The sequence below is a fragment of the Hydractinia symbiolongicarpus genome, chromosome 5 (assembly GCF_029227915.1).
Source record: "Hydractinia symbiolongicarpus strain clone_291-10 chromosome 5, HSymV2.1, whole genome shotgun sequence".
Classification (NCBI taxonomy): domain Eukaryota; kingdom Metazoa; phylum Cnidaria; class Hydrozoa; order Anthoathecata; family Hydractiniidae; genus Hydractinia; species Hydractinia symbiolongicarpus.
This window is the reverse complement of record NC_079879.1, coordinates 15,180,033-15,192,972: the sequence shown is the minus strand read 5'-3', so window position 1 is coordinate 15,192,972 and position 12,940 is coordinate 15,180,033. Positions and strand designations below refer to the sequence as shown.

General features: G+C 47.2%; 1 long non-coding RNA gene across 1 annotated transcript; it reads left to right on the top strand.

Moving 5' to 3' along the window:
• The first annotated feature begins 3,203 nt into the window (after nt 1–3,203).
• Nucleotides 3,204–9,367, top strand: LOC130644960 (uncharacterized). The gene is made up of 2 exons (XR_008982650.1): nt 3,204–4,377; nt 6,836–9,367. It is a non-coding gene; the product is annotated as an uncharacterized LOC130644960 (long non-coding RNA).
• Nucleotides 9,368–12,940: the final 3,573 nt, after the last annotated feature.

Below are 12,940 nucleotides of genomic sequence, written 5' to 3'. Positions count from 1 at the left end.
GGTCTCTGAAGTCTCTAATATGGCCTTTTGATGCGTAAAAAATGTCATACACATAAATCACGTGCTTCCACGCGCCTGCGCAGGTTACCATCGGTCTAGTCCTTCCATTCCTGATGTACTATCACGTCCCAAGGCAATTTTCTTCTCGCCATGGGTTTAAAGCACCGTCAACTACGTGCACAAGCCTCTAACTACTGTAATATGCCTTTTTGCGGCTTAAAAAGGCCATTATACGTAAATCTCGTCCTTCCAAGCGCCTGCACATGCTACCAGCGGTCTAGTCCTTCCACTCTCCATGGGCTATGACGTCCCAAGTCAATTTCCTTGGCGCCATGGCTTTAAAACATCGTGAACTACGCGTACAGGTCTCCAAAATCTCAAATATGGCCTTTTGATGCCTAATAGATGCGTTAGGCGTAAATCCCGTCCTACCACGCACCTGCCAAGATACCGCCGGTCTAGTCCTTGCACTCTCAAATCGCTACGACGTCCTAAGTTGTTTTCCTGGGCGACATGGCTTTAGAACACCGATAACTACGTGCACAGGTCTCTGAAGTCTCTAATATGACCTTTTGATGGCTATAAAATGTCATTCACGTAAACCACTTGCTTCCACGCGCCTGTGCAGGTTACCATCGGTCTAGTCCTTCCACTCGTGATGGACTATGACGTCCCAAGTCAATTTTCTTGTCGTCATGTCTTAAAAGCACCGTCAACTACGTGCACATGTCTCTAAAATCTCTAATATGGCCTTTTGATGCCTAAAAAATGTCATACACGTAAATCACGTGCTTCCACGCGCCTGCACAGGATACCATCGGTCTAGTCCTTCAACTTTCAATGGACTACGACGTCCCAAGTCATTTTCCTTGGTGCCATGGTTTTAAAACATCGTCAACTGCACGGACAGGTCTCTATAGCCCTTAATGTGGCCTTTTGATGCCTAATAAATGCGGTAGACGTAAATCACGTGCTTCCACCCGCCTGCGCATGTTACCATCGGTCTAGTCTTTCCACTCACAATGGACTTCGCGCCATGGCTTTAGACCACCGTCAAGTACGTGCACAAGCCTCTAAAGACTGTAATGTGGGTTTTTGCGGCCTAACAAGGCCGTTTTACGTAAATCAAGTCCTTTCACGCACCTGCACAGGTTACCACAGGTCTAGTCCTTCCACTGTCAACAGACTACGACGTCCCATCTCGTTTTCTTTGGGGCCATGGCTTTAAAACACCGTCAAGTACGTGCACAAGCCTGTAAAACTGTAATATGGCTTTTGCGGCTTAATAAGGGCCTTTTACGTTAATCCCGTCCTTCCACGCACCTGCACAGGTTACCACTGCTCTAGTCCTTCCACTCTTAATAGATTACGAGGTCCGATGTCGTTTTCCTTGGGGCCATGGCTTTAGACCACCGTCAAGTACGTGCACAAGCCTCTAAAGACTGTAATGTGGGTTTTTGCGGCCTAACAAGGTCGTTTTACGTAAATCAAGTCCTTCCACGCACCTGCACAGGTTACCAGAGGTCTAGTCCTTCCACTGTCAACAGACTACGACGTCCCATCTCGTTTTCTTTGGGGCCATGGCTTTAAAACACCGTCAAGTACGTGCACAAGCCTCTAAATGCTGTAATATGTATATGACTTTTTGCGGCTTAATAGAGACCTTATACGAGAATCTTGTCTTTCCACGCGCCTGCAAAGGCTACCACCGGTCTAGTCCTTCCACTCTCAATGGACCATGACTTTCCAAGTCAATTTACCTGGCGCCATTGCGTTGGAACACTGTGAAGTACGTGCACAATCCTCTAAAACTGTAATATGGCTTTTTGCGGCCTAATAAGGGCCCTTTACGTAAATCCCGTCCTTCCACGCACCTGCACAGGTTACCGCCGCTCTAGTCCTTCCACTCTTAATTCGCTATGACGTCCCAAGTTGTTTTCCTGGGCGTCATGGCTTTAGAACACCGTTAACTACGTGCACAGGTCTCTGAAGTCTCTAATATGGCGTTTTGATGCCTAATAAATGTCATACACGTAAATCACGTGCTTCCACGCGCCTGCACAGGCTACCACCGGTCTAGTCCTTCCACTCTCCATGGGCTATGACGTCCCAAGTCAATTTCCTTGGCCCCATGGCTTTAAAACATCGTCAACTACGCGGACAGGTCTCCAAAGTCTCAAATATGGCCTTGTGATGCCTAATAGATGCGTTAGGCGTAAATCCCGTCCTACCACGCACCTGCACAGGTTACCACCAGTCTAGCCCTTCCACTCTCAATAGATTACGAGGTCCGATGTCGTTTTCCTTGGGGCCATGGCTTTAGAACACCGTCAAGTACGTGCACAAGCCTCTTAAAACTGTAAAATGGGTTTTTGCGGCCTAATAAGGGCCTTATACGTAAATCTTGTCTTTCCATGCGCCTGCACAGGTTACCGCCGGTCTAGTCCTTCCACTCTCAATTCGCTACAACGTCCCAAGTTGTTTTCCTGGGCGACGTGACTTTAGAACACCGTTAACTACGTGCACAGGTCTCTGAAGTCTCTAATATGGCCTTTTGATGCCTAAAAAATGTCATTCACGTAAACCACGTCCTTCCACGCGCCTGTGCAGGTTACCATCGGTCTAGTGCTTCCACTCGTGATGGACTATGACGTCCCAAGTCAATTTTTTTGTCGCCATGGCTTTAAAGCACCGTCAACTACATGCACATGTCTCTAAAATCTCTAATATGATGCCTAACATGTCTCCAAAGTCTCAAATATGGCCTTTTGATGCCTAATAGGTGCGTTAGGCGTAAATCACGTGCTTCCGCAGGCCTGCACAGGTTACCATCGGTCTAGTAATTCCACTCTCCATAGATTACCACGTCCGAAGTCGTTTTCCTTGCCGCCAAGGCTCTAGAACACCGTCAACTACGAGGAAAAGTCTCCATAGCCCTTAATATGGCCATTTGATGCCTAATAAATGCAGTAGACGTAAATCACGCGCTTCCACCCGCCTGCGCATGTTACCATCGGTCTAGTCTTTCTACTCACAATGGACTACGACGTCCGGTGTTTTTTTCCTTCGCGCCATGGCTTTAGACTACAGTCAAGTACGTGCAAAATACTCTAAAAACTGTAATATGGCTTTTTGCGCCTAATAAGGGCCTTATACGTAAATCACAAGCTTCCACGGGCCTTCACAGTTGACTATCGGTGTACTTCTTCCCCTCTAAACAGAGTACAACGTCCCAAGTCATTTTCCTTGGCCCCATGGCTGTGAAACACCGTCAACCACGTGCACAGGCCTCAAAAGTCTCTAATAGGTCTTTTGATACCTAAAGAATGTCATACACGTAAGTCACGTCCTTCCACGCGCCTGCGCAGTTTACCATCGCTCTAGTGCTTCCACTTGTGATGGAATATGACGTCCCAAGTCAATTTTCTTGTCGCCGTGGCTTTAAAGCACCGTCAACTACATGCACATGTCTCTAAAATCTCTAATATGGCCTTTTGATGCCTAAAAAATGGTATACACGTAAATCACGTGCTTCCACGCGTCTGCGCAGGATAACATCGGTCTAGTCCTTATACTTTCAATGGACTATGACGTCCGATGTCGTTTTCCTGGGCGCCATGGCTTTAGAACACTGTGAAGTCCGTGCACAAACCTCTAAAACTGTAATATGGCTTTTTGCGGCCTAATAAGGGCCTTTAACGTAAATCCCGTCCTTCCACGCAACTGCACATGTTACCACTTGTCTAGCCCTTCCACTCTTAATGGACTACGACGTCCGATGTCGTTTTCCTGAGCGCCATGGCTTTAGAACACCGTTAACTACGTGCACAGGTCTCTGAAGTCTCTAATATGGCCTTTTGATGCGTAAAAAATGTCATAAACATAAATCACGTGCTTCCACGCGCCTGCGCAGGTTACCATCGGTCTAGTCCCTCCATTCCTGATGTACTATCACGTCCCAAGGCAATTTTCTTCTCGCCATGGGTTTAAAGCACCGTCAACTACGTGCACAAGCCTCTAACTACTGTAATATGCCTTTTTGCGGCTTAAAAAGGCCCTTATACGTAAATCTCGTCCTTCCAAGCGCCTGCACATGCTACCAGCGGTCTAGTCCTTCCACTCTCCATGGGCTATGACGTCCCAAGTCAATTTCCTTGGCGCCATGGCTTTAAAACATCGTGAACTACGCGTACAGGTCTCCAAAATCTCAAATATGGCCTTTTGATGCCTAATAGATGCGTTAGGCGTAAATCCCGTCCTACCACGCACCTGCACAGGATACCGCCGGTCTAGTCCTTCCACTCTCAAATCGCTACGACGTCCTAAGTTGTTTTCCTGGGCGACATGACTTTAGAACACCGTTAACTACGTGCACATGTCTCTGAAGTCTCTAATATGGCCTTTTGATGCCTAAAAAATGTCATTCACGTAAACCACGTCCTTCCACGCGCCTGCGCAGGTTACCATCGGTCTAGTGCTTCCACTCGTGATGGACTATGACGTCCCAAGTCAATTTTTTTGTCGCCATGGCTTTAAAGCACCGTCAACTACATGCACATGTCTCTAAAATCTCTAATATGATGCCTAACATGTCTCCAAAGTCTCAAATATGGCCTTTTGATGCCTAATAGATGCGTTAGGCGTAAATCACGTGCTTCCGCAGGCCTGCACAGGTTACCATCGGTCTAGTCCTTCCACTCTCCATAGATTACCACGTCCGAAGTCGTTTTCCTTGCCGCCAAGGCTCTAGAACACCGTCAACTACGAGGAAAAGTCTCCATAGCCCTTAATATGGCCATTTGATGGCTAATAAATGCAGTAGACGTAAATCACGCGCTTCCACCCGCCTGTGCATGTTACCATCGGTCTAGTCTTTCTACTCACAATGGACTACGACGTCCGGTGTTGTTTTCTTTCGCGCCATGGCTTTAGACCACAGTCAAGTACGTGCAAAATACTCTAAAAACTGTAATATGGCTTTTTGCGCCTAATAAGGGCCTTATACGTAAATCCTATCCTTTCACGCACCTGCACAGCTTGCCATTGGTCTTGTCCTTCGGGCCTTCACAGTTGACTATCGGTGTACTTCTTCCCCTCTAAACAGAGTACAACGTCCCAAGTCATTTTCCTTGGCCCCATGGCTGTGAAACACCGTCAACCACGTGCACAGGCCTCAAAAGTCTCTAATAGGTCTTTTGATACCTAAAGAATGTCATACACGTAAGTCACGTCCTTCCACGCACCTGCACAGGTTACCACAGGTATAGTCCTTCCACTCTCAATGGACTATGACTTTCCAAGTCAATTTACCTGGCGCCATGGCTTTAGAACACTGTGAAGTCCGTGCACAAACCTCTAAAACTGTAATATGGCTTTTTGCGGCCTAATAAGGGCCTTTAACGTAAATCCCGTCCTTCCACGCAACTGCACATGTTACCACTTGTCTAGCCCTTCCACTCTTAATGGACTACGACGTCCAATGTCGTTTTCCTGGGCGCCATGGCTTTAGAACACCGTTAACTACGTGCACAGGTCTCTGAAGTCTCTAATATGGCCTTTTGATGCCTAAAAAATGTCATTCACGTAAACCACGTCCTTCCACGCGCCTGTGCAGGTTACCATCGGTCTAGTGCTTCCACTCGTGATGGACTATGACGTCCAAAGTCAATTTTTTTGTCGCCATGGCTTTAAAGCACCGTCAACTACATGCACATGTCTCTAAAATCTCTAATATGATGCCTAACATGTCTCCAAAGTCTCAAATATGGCCTTTTGATGCCTAATAGGTGCGTTAGGCGTAAATCACGTGCTTCCGCAGGCCTGCACAGGTTACCATCGGTCTAGTACTTCCACTCTCCATAGATTACCACGTCCGAAGTCGTTTTCCTTGCCGCCAAGGCTCTAGAACACCGTCAACTACGAGGAAAAGTCTCCATAGCCCTTAATATGGCCATTTGATGCCTAATAAATGCAGTAGACGTAAATCACGCGCTTCCACCCGCCTGCGCATGTTACCATCGGTCTAGTCTTTCTACTCACAATGGACTACAACGTCCGGTGTTTTTTTCCTTCGCGCCATGGCTTTAGACCACAGTCAAGTACGTGCAAAATACTCTAAAAACTGTAATATGGCTTTTTGCGCCTAATAAGGGCCTTATACGTAAATCACGAGCTTCCACGGGCCTTCACAGTTGACTATCGGTGTACTTCTTCCCCTCTAAACGGAGTACAACGTCCCAAGTCATTTTCCTTGGCCCCATGGCTGTGAAACACCGTCAACCACGTGCACAGGCCTCAAAAGTCTCTAATAGGTCTTTTGATACCTAAAGAATGTCATACACGTAAGTCACGTCCTTCCACGCGCCTGCGCAGTTTACCATCGCTCTAGTGCTTCCACTTGTGATGGAATATGACGTCCCAAGTCAATTTTCTTGTCGCCGTGGCTTTAAAGCACCGTCAACTACATGCACATGTCTCTAAAATCTCTAATATGGCCTTTTGATGCCTAAAAAATGGTATACACGTAAATCACGTGCTTCCACGCGTCTGCGCAGGATAACATCGGTCTAGTCCTTATACTTTCAATGGAGTATGACGTCCGATGTCGTTTTCCTGGGCGCCATGGCTTTAGAACACTGTGAAGTCCGTGCACAAACCTCTAAAACTGTAATATGGCTTTTTGCGGCCTAATAAGGGCCTTTAACGTAAATCCCGCCCTTCCACGCAACTGCACATGTTACCACTTGTCCTGCCCTTCCACTCTTAATGGACTACGACGTCCGATGTCGTTTTCCTGAGCGCCATGGCTTTAGAACACCGTTAACTACGTGCACAGGTCTCTGAAGTCTCTAATATGGCCTTTTGATGCGTAAAAAATGTCATACACATAAATCACGTGCTTCCACGCGCCTGCGCAGGTTACCATCGGTCTAGTCCTTCCATTCCTGATGTACTATCACGTCCCAAGGCAATTTTCTTCTCGCCATGGGTTTAAAGCACCGTCAACTACGTGCACAAGCCTCTAACTACTGTAATATGCCTTTTTGCGGCTTAAAAAGGCCATTATACGTAAATCTCGTCCTTCCAAGCGCCTGCACATGCTACCAGCGGTCTAGTCCTTCCACTCTCCATGGGCTATGACGTCCCAAGTCAATTTCCTTGGCGCCATGGCTTTAAAACATCGTGAACTACGCGTACAGGTCTCCAAAATCTCAAATATGGCCTTTTGATGCCTAATAGATGCGTTAGGCGTAAATCCCGTCCTACCACGCACCTGCCAAGATACCGCCGGTCTAGTCCTTGCACTCTCAAATCGCTACGACGTCCTAAGTTGTTTTCCTGGGCGACATGGCTTTAGAACACCGATAACTACGTGCACAGGTCTCTGAAGTCTCTAATATGACCTTTTGATGGCTATAAAATGTCATTCACGTAAACCACTTGCTTCCACGCGCCTGTGCAGGTTACCATCGGTCTAGTCCTTCCACTCGTGATGGACTATGACGTCCCAAGTCAATTTTCTTGTCGTCATGTCTTAAAAGCACCGTCAACTACGTGCACATGTCTCTAAAATCTCTAATATGGCCTTTTGATGCCTAAAAAATGTCATACACGTAAATCACGTGCTTCCACGCGCCTGCACAGGATACCATCGGTCTAGTCCTTCAACTTTCAATGGACTACGACGTCCCAAGTCATTTTCCTTGGTGCCATGGTTTTAAAACATCGTCAACTGCACGGACAGGTCTCTATAGCCCTTAATGTGGCCTTTTGATGCCTAATAAATGCGGTAGACGTAAATCACGTGCTTCCAACCGCCTGCGCATGTTACCATCGGTCTAGTCTTTCCACTCACAATGGACTACGACGTCCGATGTTGTTTTCCTTCGCGCCATGGCTTTAGACCACCGTCAAGTACGTGCACAAGCCCTTAAAGACTGTAATGTGGGTTTTTGCGGCCTAACAAGGCCGTTTTACGTAAATCAAGTCCTTCCACGCACCTGCACAGGTTACCACAGGTCTAGTCCTTCCACTGTCAACAGACTACGACGTCCCATCTCGTTTTCTTTGGGGCCATGGCTTTAAAACACCGTCAAGTACGTGCACAAGCCTCTAAATGCAAAATATAAATATGTATATGACTTTTTGCGGCTTAATAGAGACCTTATACGTGAATCTCGTCTTTCCACGCGCCTGCAAAGGCTACCACCGGTCTAGTCCTTCCACTCTCAATGGACTAAGACTTTCCAAGTCAATTTACCTGGCGCCATTGCGTTGAAACACTGTGAAGTACGTGCACAATCCTCTAAAACTGTAATATGGCTTTTTGCGGCCTAATAAGGGCCTTTTACGTAAATCCCGTCCTTCCACGCACCTGCACAGGTTACCGCCGGTCTAGTCCTTCTACTCTTAATTCGCTATGACGTCCCAAGTTGTTTTCCTGGGCGTCATGGCTTTAGAACACCGTTAACTACGTGCACAGGTCTCTGAAGTCTCTAATATGGCGTTTTGATGCCTAATAAATGTCATACACGTAAATCACGTGCTTCCACGCGCCTGCACTGCACCACCGGTCTAGTCCTTCCACTCGCCATGGGCTATGACGTCCCAAGTCAATTTCCTTGGCCCCATGGCTTTAAAACATCGTCAACTACGCGGACAGGTCTCCAAATTCTCAAATATGGCCTTGTGATGCCTAATAGATGCGTTAGGCGTATATCCCGTCCTACCACGCACCTGCACAGGTTACCACCAGTCTAGCCCTTCCACTCTCAATAGATTACGAGGTCCGATGTCGTTTTCCTTGGGGCCATGGCTTTAGAACACCGTCAAGTACGTGCACAAGCCTTTAAAGACTGTAATGTGGGTTTTTGCGGCCTAACAAGGCCATTTTACGTAAATCAAGTCCTTCCACGCACCTGCACAGGTTACCAGAGGTCTAGTCCTTCCACTGTCAACAGACTACGACGTCCCATCTCGTTTTCTTTGGGGCCATGGCTTTAAAACACCGTCAAGTACGTGCACAAGCCTGTAAAACTGTAATATGGCTTTTGCGGCCTAATAAGGGCCTTTTACGTTAATCCCCTCCTTCCACGCACCTGCACAGGTTACCACTGCTCTAGTCCTTCCACTCTTAATGGATTACGAGGTCCGATGTCGTTTTCCTTGGGGCCATCGCTTTAGACAACCGTCAAGTACGTGCACAAGCCTTTAAAGACTGTAATGTGGGTTTTTGCGGCCTAACAAGGTCGTTTTACGTAAATCAAGTCCTTCCACGCACCTGCACAGGTTACCAGAGGTCTAGTCCTTCCACTGTCAACAGACTACGACGTCCCATCTCGTTTTCTTTGGGGCCATGGCTTTAAAACACCGTCAAGTACGTGCACAAGCCTCTAAATGCAAAATATAAATATGTATATGACTTTTTGCGGCTTAATAGAGACCGTATACGTGAATCTCGTCTTTCCACGCGCCTGCAAAGGCTACCACCGGTCTAGTCCTTCCACTCTCAATGGACTATGACTTTCCAAGTAAATTTACCTGGCGCCATTGCGTTGGAACACTGTGAAGTACGTGCACAATCCTCTAAAACTGTAATATGGCTTTTTGATGCCTAATAAATGTCATACACGTAAATCCCGTCCTACCACGCACCTGCACAGGTTACCACCAGTCTAGCCCTTCCACTCTCAATAGATTACGAGGTCCGATGTCGTTTTCCTTGGGGCCATGGCTTTAGAACACCGTCAAGTACGTGCACAAGCCTCTTAAAACTGTAAAATGGGTTTTTGCGGCCTAATAAGGGCCTTATACGTAAATCTTGTCTTTCCATGCGCCTGCACAGGTTACCGCCGGTCTAGTCCTTCCACTCTCAATTCGCTACAACTTCCCAAGTTGTTTTCCTGGGCGACATGACTTTAAAACACCGTTAACTACGTGCACAGGTCTCTGAAGTCTCTAATATGGCCTTTTGATGCCTAAAAAATGTCATTCACGTAAACCACGTCCTTCCACGCGCCTGCGCAGGTTACCATCGGTCTAGTGCTTCCACTCGTGATAGACTATGACGTCCCAAGTCAATTTTTTTGTCGCCATGGCTTTAAAGCACCGTCAACTACATGCACATGTCTCTAAAATCTCTAATATGATGCCTAACATGTGTCCAAAGTCCCAAATATGGCCTTTTGATGCCTAATAGATGCGTTAGGCGTAAATCACGTGCTTCCGCAGGCCTGCACAGGTTACCATCGGTCTAGTCCTTCCACTCTCCATAGATTACCACGTCCGAAGTCGTTTTCCTTGCCGCCAAGGCTCTAGAACTTCGTCAACTACGAGGAAAAGTCTCCATAGCCCTTAATATGGCCATTTGATGCCTAATAAATGCAGTAGACGTAAATCGGTTACTATCGGTGTACTTCTTCCCCTCTAAACAGAGTACAAAGTCCCAAGTCATTTTCCTTGGCCCCATGGTTTTGAAACACCGTCAACCACGTGCACAGGCCTCAAAAGTCTCTAATAGGTCTTTTGATGCCTAAAGAATGTCATACACGTAAGTCACGTGCTTCCACGCGCCTGAGCAGGTTACCATCGGTCTAGTCCTTCCACTCTCAATGGACTATGACGTCCCCAGTCATTTTCCCTGGCGCCATGGCCTTAGAACACTGTCAAGTACGTGCACAAGCCTCTAAACACTGTAATGTGGGTTTTTGCGGCCTAACAAGGGCGTTTTGCGTAAATCAGGTCCTTCCACGCACCTGCACAGGTTACCACCGGTCTAGTCATTCCACTGTCAACAGTCTACGACGTCCCATCTCGTTTTCCTTGGGGCCATGGCTTTAAAACAACGTCAAGTACGTGCACAAGCCTCTAAATGCTGTAATATGCCTTTTTGCGGCTTAATAAAGGCCTTATGCGTAATTCTCGTCCTTCCACGCGCCTGCACAGACTACCTCCGGTCTAGTCCTTCCACTCTCCATGGGCTATGACGTCCCAAGTCAATTTCCTTGGCGCCATGGCTTTAAAACATCGTCAACTACGCGGACAGGTCTCTAAAGTCTCAAATGCGGCCTTTTGATGCCTGTTAGATGCGTTAGGCGTAAATCACTCTCAATAGAATACCACGTCCGAAGTCGTTTTCCTAGCCGATTTACGTGGCTTTAGAGCACTGTGAAGTACGTGCACAAGCCTCTAAAACTGTAATATGGCTTTTTGCGGCCTACTAAGTGCCTTATACGTAAATCTCGCCCTTCCACGCACCTTCAGAGGGTACCACCGGTCTAGTCCTTCCACTCTTCATTGGCTATGACGTCCCAAGTCAATTTCCCTGGCGCCATGGCTTTAAAACATCGTCAACTACGCGGACAGGTCTCTAAAGTCTAAAATATGCCTTTTTGATGCCTAATACATGCGTGCTTCTGCGGCCCCGTACAGGTTACCATCGGTCTAGTCCTTCCACTCTCAATAGAATACCACGTCCGAAGTCGTTTCCCTTCCCGCCAAGGCTCTAGAACACCTTCAACTACGAGGACAAGTCTCTATAGCCCTTAATATGGCTTTAGAACACCGTTAACTACGTGCACAGGTCTATGAAGTCTCTAATATCGCCTTTTGATGCCTAATAAATGTCATACACGTAAATCACGTGCCTCCACACGCCTGCGCATGTTACCATCGCTCTAGTCCTTCCACTCTCCATTGGCTATGACATCCCAAGTCAATTTTCTTGGCGCCAAGGCTCTAGAACACCGTCAACTACGAGGACAAGTCTCTACAGCCCTTAATATGGGCTTTTGATGCCTAATAAATGCGGTAGACGAAAATCACGTGCTCCTACCCGTCTGCGCATGTTACCACCGGTCTAGTCCTTTCACTCTCAATAGAATACGACGTCCGATGTCCTTTGCCTGGGCGACATGGCTTTAGAACACCGTTAACTACGTGCACAGTTCTCTGAAGTCTCTAACATGGCCTTTTGATGCCTAAAAAATGTCATACACGTAAATCACGTGCTTCCACGCGACTGCGCAAGTTACCATCGGTCTAGTCCTTTTATTCGTGATGGACTATGACGTCCCAAGTCAATTTCCCTAGTGCCATGGCTTTACAACACTGTCAAGTACGTGCACAAGCCTCTAAAGACTGTAATGTGGGTTTTTTCGGCCTAACAAGGGCGTTTTACGTAAATCAAGTCCTTCCACGCACCTGCACAGGTTACCACCGGTCTAGTCCTTCCACTGTCAACAGACTACGACGTCACATCTCGTTTTCCTTGGGGCCATGGCCTTAAAACACCGTCAAGTACGTGCACAAGCCTCTAAATGCTGTAATATGGTTTTTTGCGGCCTAGTAAGGGCCTTTTAAGTAAATCCCGTCCTTCCTCGCACCTGCACAGGTTACCACAAATCTAGTCCTTCCACTCACAATAGATTACGAGGTCCGATGTCGTTTTCCTTGGGGCCATGGCTTTAGAGCACCGTCAAGTACGTGCACAAGCCTCTTAAAACTGTAAAATGGGTTTTTGCGGCCTAATAAGGGCCTTATACGTAAATCTTGTCTTTCCATGCACCTCCACAGGTTAGCGCCGGTCTAGTCCTTCCACTCTCAATTCGCTACGACGTCCCAAGTTGTTTTCCTGGGCGACATGGCTTTAGAACACCGTTAACTACGTGCACAGTTCTCTGAAGTCTCTAACATGGCCTTTTGATGCCTAAAAAATGTCATACACGTAAATCACGTGCTTCCACGCGACTGCGCAAGTTACCATCGGTCTAGTCCTTTTATTCGTGATGGACTATGACGTCCCAAGTCAATTTCCCTAGCGCCATGGCTTTACAACACTGTCAAGTACGTGCACAAGCCTCTAAAGACTGTAATGTGGGTTTTTTCGGCCTAACAAGGGCGTTTTACGTAAATCAAGTCCTTCCACGCACCTGCACAGGTT